The sequence below is a fragment of the Notamacropus eugenii genome, chromosome 2, assembly GCF_028372415.1.
Source record: "Notamacropus eugenii isolate mMacEug1 chromosome 2, mMacEug1.pri_v2, whole genome shotgun sequence".
In the NCBI taxonomy this organism is placed as follows: domain Eukaryota; kingdom Metazoa; phylum Chordata; class Mammalia; order Diprotodontia; family Macropodidae; genus Notamacropus; species Notamacropus eugenii.
Genome location: NC_092873.1, coordinates 4653426 through 4661555, shown reverse-complemented (window position 1 = coordinate 4661555; position 8130 = coordinate 4653426).

Sequence of the window (8130 nt, the reverse complement as noted above, 5' to 3'; positions counted from 1 at the left end):
GTTCTGAGGTTCTACCTCACACCTATTAAATTAACTAATAGCACAGAAAAGAAGAAATGACGGATGATGGAGGGGAATGTGCAAGAAATGAGACCTTAATGCACTAGTGTTGGAATTGTCAACTGATTCAATCATTTTGTAGAGCAATTTATTACTATGCTCAATGACCTGTAAAACATGCATACTGTTTGAGGTAGCAAAAAGAGATTAAAAAATCAAAAAGTAAAAGCACCTATACGTAAAAATATTTATAGCAGCTCTTTTCTGGTGGCAAGGAATTGGAAATTGAAGAGAAATTCATTAACTGGGGAATGGCTGAAAAAATTTTGGTATGTGACTGTGATGGGATACTATTGTTATATAAAACATGATAAGCAGAATGCTCTCAGAAAATCCTGGACTTGCATGAACTGATGCAAAGTGAAATATAGTATCTACTAAATAACAACTATGTTGTAAGATGAACAGTTATGAATTACTTAGCTATTCTTAGCAATATCATGATCTAAGACAGCTCTTAAGGACTTATGATGAAAAATGCTACCCATTGCCAAAGAAAGAGCTAATGGTATCTGAATACACATTGAAACATAAGTTTTACTTTTTGCTTTTTAAAATTGCTCTTGTCGGTTTTATTTTGTTTTTGATCTATATTTTCTTTCACAGTATGATAATTGTGGCAATGTTTTGCATGACTACTCCTGTATAACAAATCAAATTGCTTGTCTTCTTAATGACGTGGCATGGGCAGCGAAGAAAGGAGAGGATTCAGAACTGGAAGCTTTGAAAATGAGTGTAAAAAGTTTTTAAATGTAACTGGGGAAAATAAAATCGTAAAGAAAAGAGGAAAAAGGGGACAATGCAGAGTTGGGCGTTATAGTGTGATATTAAAAGAAAACCTTAACATAGTAGATTATGGAATGGACTGGGAGTTAGGGGAACATGGCTCTAGTCGTGGTGCTGCTGTTGCCAACTCCTCTTGTGATCTTGGACAATCTACTTCCTCATTCTTGGTTTTATGTTTCTGTCACCGAAAAATGAAGTCAATGGCTTCTGAGTTTTCCTTCCATCTCCAGAGGATACAAGGGTTTACTTGGAATCAGAAAGACCTGGTTTTAAATCTTTTCTCTGACTCTTACTAGTTGTGTTGTCATGGATAAATCATGTCAACTCCATAAACCTCCTTTTCCTTGCCTTTTTAACAAGGATAACAAGTCATATCAGTTTCTTCAACTGAAAAATGATGACAATCTTCTTTGGTCTCATGGAGCACATAGAATGGATGGGAGAATCAGATGAACTAACAGATGTCAAAGTGTTTTGTAACTCTAAAATTCAGTGTTAGATTGTGAACTTCAATTTCTTGGTCTATTAAATGAGCCCCATCTTCAGCTGTTTGTGGTGAGCATCAGTTGACCTCATGTATGATAACCTTGGTCAAGTCACTTCCTTTTTGGACTTCAGTTTCTTCATCTCTAAAATGACAGGGTTGGATTAGATGGTCTCTCATTTTTAATTTTCTGACACATTTGGGTCTAATATGCCATGACTATGATAATATGATTCTTTCTGGTTCATCTATCCTTTTCAGTTTCCTTTTGTGCAACAATTAGGGTTCTATCACCCTGCACCCTGAGAAATAACAGTTTAATTGCTTTTTCAGTTGTAAACAAAACTTTGAACTTGGAGACTTAACCCTAAGAGACCTTGGCCCCAAAGGACTCAAGCACATAGACATGTGCAAGTTTCTGATTGACCTCAGCCCCTGTGATCAGTGGGATGTGCCTCTCCTGCATTGGAAACCCCTGTAGGACCATCTTAGCTTCCATCATGCACCTATGACCCACAGCAACTGATTTTAGGTGAAAGCATCTTCCTAGTACAACCTGTGAAATATTTTGATATATGAAACTTCCTGAAGATCAGAGACAAACTGTCTCACCTTTCTCAAAAATTCAAATTCAGGGTCTGACAAAGCATGCACTTTGCAAAGATTATTATCATATTTTTAACTTCACTTTCTTTTTTTGACCTCAGAAGCATCTTGGAAAATGGAGACATTTGCCATCTAAGAGCCATGACTCTAACTCTTTGCTGGGCATAGATCCTTTCATTTTAAGACAGTAGGTGAAGGCACCTGCAAATTAACCATCACAGAAGATTCCCAAATCCTCAGGGAGACAGGTATGTTGGTCTTAATAAGTAACTATTAGTGGGCAGTAGTCACAGCCTAGGTAGGAGGAGTGAGAAACTTCCTGGGAGACAAAAGCTCATAGATGGGACCCAAAATGTTCCCAACCCACTCTTAAACAAAGTACTAAAGGAGCATCCCAAAAGCAAAGCAAATTGATGTCCACAAATATTGGGATCTCGGGCAATCCCCACTGTCCCTCTGCTGTCACTAGATCCATGAGAGGCAGCTAGGAGCAGTGGAGAGAAGGAGATGACTTTCTCAGCTTGCTCTAAGACACCTAAAGGCTGGTTTCTGTGATGGAGGCAGCTGTGACAGGGGAATTTTTATCTTTTCTTTCAGTGCCTTGCACTTAAATAGTCACCAAATAAATATGTAAAGAACTGATCCAATCCCATAATTTCAGAGATGATAACTGAGACCAAGGGAGAAGTCACTTGCCCATGGTTACACATCCAGTTTATGGCAGAGATAGGATTAGAGCTCATATCTCTTGACTTCAAAGCTTGGGCATTGTATCATAGATGCTTCTTGGACTTTCCTTCCTCTGTAATGAGTTCTTTATTATCTGGGGCTCTACGAATTTAAACTCTATCTATCTATGTTTCTATGTATCTTTCTATAGATTTATTTTAATGACTATATTTCCCTACTTACTTTGTAGTTTGATAGGCTTTACTTTATACCTTAAAAATATTTCTGTGAATATGATTTCATAGCCTTAATCACATTTCCAAAGGCGTCCATGACACCAAAAAAGATTAAAAACTTTTGTTCTATAGGGTCCCATCCCTCTACACTACCCCTCATTCCAAATGCTTAGCCAACGCTCAGTTTAAGGCCATCTTTCAAACTCTTGACCTCACCCTCATTGAAATGGGAGCAAGTATAAGTAAAAGTATGAGTACAGAGGGTGGAAGAATTTCTGGATAATTTGGGCCCCATCTCACATTATAATCTTGTCACACTTTCTCATATTTCATTTAACCCTTAGTAGTGCCACTGTTTGCCAATAAATTCTAATTATCTATGGCATCATCAAGCTTTTTCTTGGATCAGTTATAGATTCTTTATTTTGTTCATGTCTTTTGAATATTTTTGAATCTAAATTTTTAAAGAAATATTCATTCAATATTATTGTCAAGATTTTTCTTGTTGTAAGACATAAAATTAAGCAAAACATCTGGAAACAACTACTTCTACTTTGTGTTTTGACTTTTATTAATTTTTTGGATTGTTAATTTTATTTGTTTCTATGAAATTAGCTAACATGGACTATTTTATTAATATTTTCAAATTGTTACTGATAGTTTTACTTACAAACACTATACTTGTTTTCAAGTTTGGTTATCCCTTTAGTATTCAGAAATTATTCTCGCGCTTATTTTTTTTAAAAAATTGCACACCCAAGTCATTTGTCTGTTCTCTGTCTCTGTCTCTCCATCTCTTTCTCTGCTGTCTTTGAATGTATAAAATGTTCAGACATTTTCCCTTCAGTTCTATTTTAGCTGCTCCTCATCTTCACCTCCTGACTTCTCTGACTTCTTCCAAGTTCAGCTAAAATCCCACTTCTATTGGAAGGCTTTTCTGATTCCCCTTAACATCAGTGCCTTCTCTCTCTTGATTATTTCCAATTAATCCTATTTGCACATACCTATTTCCATGTTGTCCCTTTCGTTATACTGTGTAACAGACTTTGCCTTTGGTCTTTATATCCCCAGGATCTGGCACACAAAGTGTCTGGGATGTAGTAGGCCCTTATGAAATGTCTACTCAAGCAGTGACTTCAGGCTGGATGACTCAGTATCTTTTCCTTCTGAAGACTGACTTTGACATCCATTAATTTCATTTCACAGATATAAAAAACATTGGTCTTATTGGGGACATTTAAGTCCTATGGAGGTCCTATAAGGATCCCTAGGAATCTTAGCCCACATACACATGGAATCATTTTTTTTAAACTTACTACCCGCTAGCAAAGTCATTTCTTTCTTCTTCTCCAGTATCCTACTAAATCACTACACAGATTTACCTCTTCTAGCTTTCATTTGGGGTTATTTATCAATGCAATACAGAATGGAAATAATTTCACATCAGGAAAGCACAGAGAGTACCATGGATCAGGGACATTTAATATTAATTGTTGTTGAGTGATGATGAGAATCTGAAGTGGGATAATTCGATAAAGTGAATACATAGCAGAAATATGACTGGTTTTTCAATTGATTAGATCAGAGCAAGTTCAGTTAATAAGAGAAACTGGTCAATTTCCGTAAAGGGAAATTGATCAATTAAGAGTCAAGAAGAGTCTTGGAAGCCCATTCACAATGCATACAAATCAGAGTTTTGGTTTTCTTGGAATATCTCCATCCCAGTATTCTTAACTCATATTTGGGAATGGTGTCTGTGGTAAATTTCTCATGAGATAGTCTTGCTGTGGAGGAGGCAGGATATCTCTCCTGAGGATTTCTAGGTGCAGAGATATCTTGATTAAAGAAGATTATTTTTCTTCTACCTATATTTGCCTCACCAAAAAAAGTTACTCTGTGGCTGTATAGAGAGAACATTGATTTGACAATTAGGAGGTCTCATTCCTATCCCTTAAATGTTGTGTGACCTTGGACACATCCCTTAACCAGCCTGTTCCTCAGTTTCCTTAGCTGTCAAATGGAGATGTTATCAGTTACTCTACCTATCTCACAGCTCTTATGGGAATTCAACAAGATAATACCATATATTCTCAAATTCCTTTCCCTTTCTCCACCAAAGATTTTGCAATGTGTATTTCATAGAGGTCTTAAAATTACAGAATCTGGGTTCATATTCTAGTTTAACTACTACCAAGTCATTTTTTTTCAAGGCCTTGTTTTTTTCTACTACAGAAGGATGTTTCTAGTTGCAATTGGCACTCTTTTCTAGCTCTAAATCCTGTAAAATTTTATTATTAAGAATGGTGTGGCTTGAACAACTTCTATAAAATAGATGAAGAATTCCCCTATGCCAATCCACCAAGTGGAAATTTTCAAGCTAGAAGGGAACTGTGGCTGCTTCTGAGCACCTCTTACCTTTCACCCTTTCTATGGGAGTCTCAGAACCAGCAAAGCGTTAAAAACTCTCCTGCTTTCCTTCCTGTCCCACTGTCATTCCTTCTCTAATGTCCAAAGGAATGAATTTTCAAGGGTCTCTTTTTTTTAGTATTATTATTTTATTTGTTTTCAGTGTTCTACAATCACTTCCATACATCTTAGATTTTTTTCCCTCCTTGCTTCTTCCCTCTTCAAGATGGCATACAGTTTTATGTAGGTTCTACACATACATTCCTATTAAATACATTTTCACCTTACTCACGTTGCATAGAAGAATTAAAATGAATGGGAGAAACCATAGAACAAACCAAAACATAATACAAAAGAAAACGATCTGCTGCACTCTGCAACTGAATTCCATAGTTCTTTCTCTGGATGTGGAAGGCATTTTGCCTTAAGACGTCATTGGAAAGTTTTTAGTCCTTCATTTCAATGAAGTACTAAGTCTACCAGAAAAAATCCTCATACACTCTGGTTGTTGCTGTGTACTAACTTCTCCTGGTTCTGCTCCTTTCTCTCAACATCAGATGATATAAGTCTTTCCAGGCCTCTCTGAAGTCTTCCTGTTCATCATTTCTTATAGTCCAATAGTACTCCATTACATTCATATAACACAATTTTGTCAGCTATCCCCCAATTGATGGGCATCCCCATGATTTCCACTTTTTGGTCACCACAAAGAGTGCTACTATAAATATTTTTGTACATGTGGGACCCTTTTTCATTTTTATGATCTCTTGGCCATACAGTCCTAGAAGTGGTATTGCTGGGTCAAAGGGTATGCACCTTTTTTTTTCTTTTCTTTTTTTTTTCCTTTACTTAACTTTTAACATTCATTTTCGCAAAATGTTGGGTTCCAAATTTTCTCCCCTTTTGTCCCCTGCCCCCACCCCAAAACACCAAGCATTCTAATTGCCCCTATCACCAATCTGCTCTCTCTTCTATCATCCCTCTCTGCCCTTGTCCCCATCTTCTTTTTTGTCCTGTAGGGCCAAATAACTTTCTGTACCACTTTACCTGTATTTCTTATTTCCTAGTGGCAAGAACAGTACTCGACAGTTGTTCCTAAAACTTTGAGTCCCAACTTCTTTTCCTCCCTCCCTCCCCACCTTCCCTTCGGAAGGCAAGCAATTCAATATAGGTCAAATCTGTGTAGTTTTGCAAATGACTTCCATAATACTCATGTTGTATAAGACTAACTATATTTCCCTCCATCCTATCCTGTCCCCCATTGTGTCAATTCTCTCTTTTGATCCTGTCCCTCTCCATGAGTGTTGACCTCAAATTGCTCCCTCCTCCCCATGCCCTCCCTTCCATCATCCCCCCCACCCTGCTTATCCCCTTCTCCCCCACTTTCCTGTACTGTAAGATAGGTTTTCATACCAAAATGAGTGTGCATTTTATCCCTTCATTTAGTCGAATGTGATGACACTAAACTTCATGTTTTTCTCTCACCTCCACTCTTTATTCCTCCACTGATAAGTCTTTTGCTTGCCTCTTTTATGAGAGATAATTTGCCCCATTCCATTTCTCCCTTTCTCCTCCCAATATATTTCTCTCTCACCCCTTAATGTCATTTTTTAAAGATATGATCCCATCCTATTCGATTCACTCTGTGCTTTGTGTGTGTGTGTGTGTATGTGTAATCCCACCTACTACCCAGATACTGAAAAGTTTCAAGAGTTACAAATATTGTCTTTCCATGTAGGAATGTAAACAGTTCAACTTTAGTAAGTCCCTTATGACTTCTCTTTGCTGTTTACCTTTTCATGCTTCTCTTCATTCTTGTGCTTGAAAGTCAAATTTTCTTTGCAGCTCTGGTCTTTTCATCAAGAATGCTTGAAAGTCCTCTATTTCATTGAAAGACCAATTTTTCCATTGAAGTATTATACTCAGTTTTGCTGGGTAGGTGATTCTTGGTTTTAGTCCTAGTTCCTTTGACTTCTGGAATATCCTATTCCACGCCCTTCGATCTCTTAATGTAAAAGCTGCTAGATCTTGTGTTATCCTGATTGTATTTCCACAATACTTGAATTGTTTCTTTCTAGCTGCTTGAAATATTTTCTCCTTGACCTGGGAACTCTGGAATTTGGCCACAATGTTCCTAGGAGTTTCTCTTTTTGGATCTCTTTTAGGAGATGATTGGTGGATTCCTTGAATACTTATTTTGCCCTCTGGTTCTAGAATCTCAGGGCAATTTTCCTTGATAATTTCATGAAAGATGATGTGTAGGCTCTTTTTTTGATCATGGCTTTCAGGTAGTCCCACAATTTTTAAATTGTCTCTGCTGGATCTGTTTTCCAGGTCAGTTGTTTTTCCAATGAGATATTTCACGTGATCTTCCATTTTTTTCATTCTTTTGGTTTTGTTTTGTGATTTCTTGGTTTCTCATAAAGTCATTAGCCTCCATCTGTTCCATTCTAATTTTGAAAGAACTATTTTCTTCAGTGAGCTTCTGAACCTCCTTTTCCATTTGGTTAATTCTGCTTTTTAAAGCATTCTTGTCCTCATTGGCTTTTTGAACCTCTTTTGCCAATTGAGTTAGCCTATTTTTCAAGGTGTTATTTTCTTCAGAATTTTTTTGGGTCTCCTTTAGCAGGGTGTTTACTTGTTTTTCATGCTTTGCTTGCATGTCTCTCATTGCTCTTCCCAGTTTTTCCTCCACCTCTCTAACTTGATTTTCAAAATCCTTTTTGAGCTCTTCCATGGCCTGAGCCCATTGAGTGGGCTGGGATACAGAAGCCTTGACTTCTGTGTCTTTCCCTGATGGTAAGCATTGTTCTTCCTCATCAGAAAGGAAGGGAGGAAATATCTGTTCACCAAGAAAATAACCTTCTATGGTCTTATTTTTTT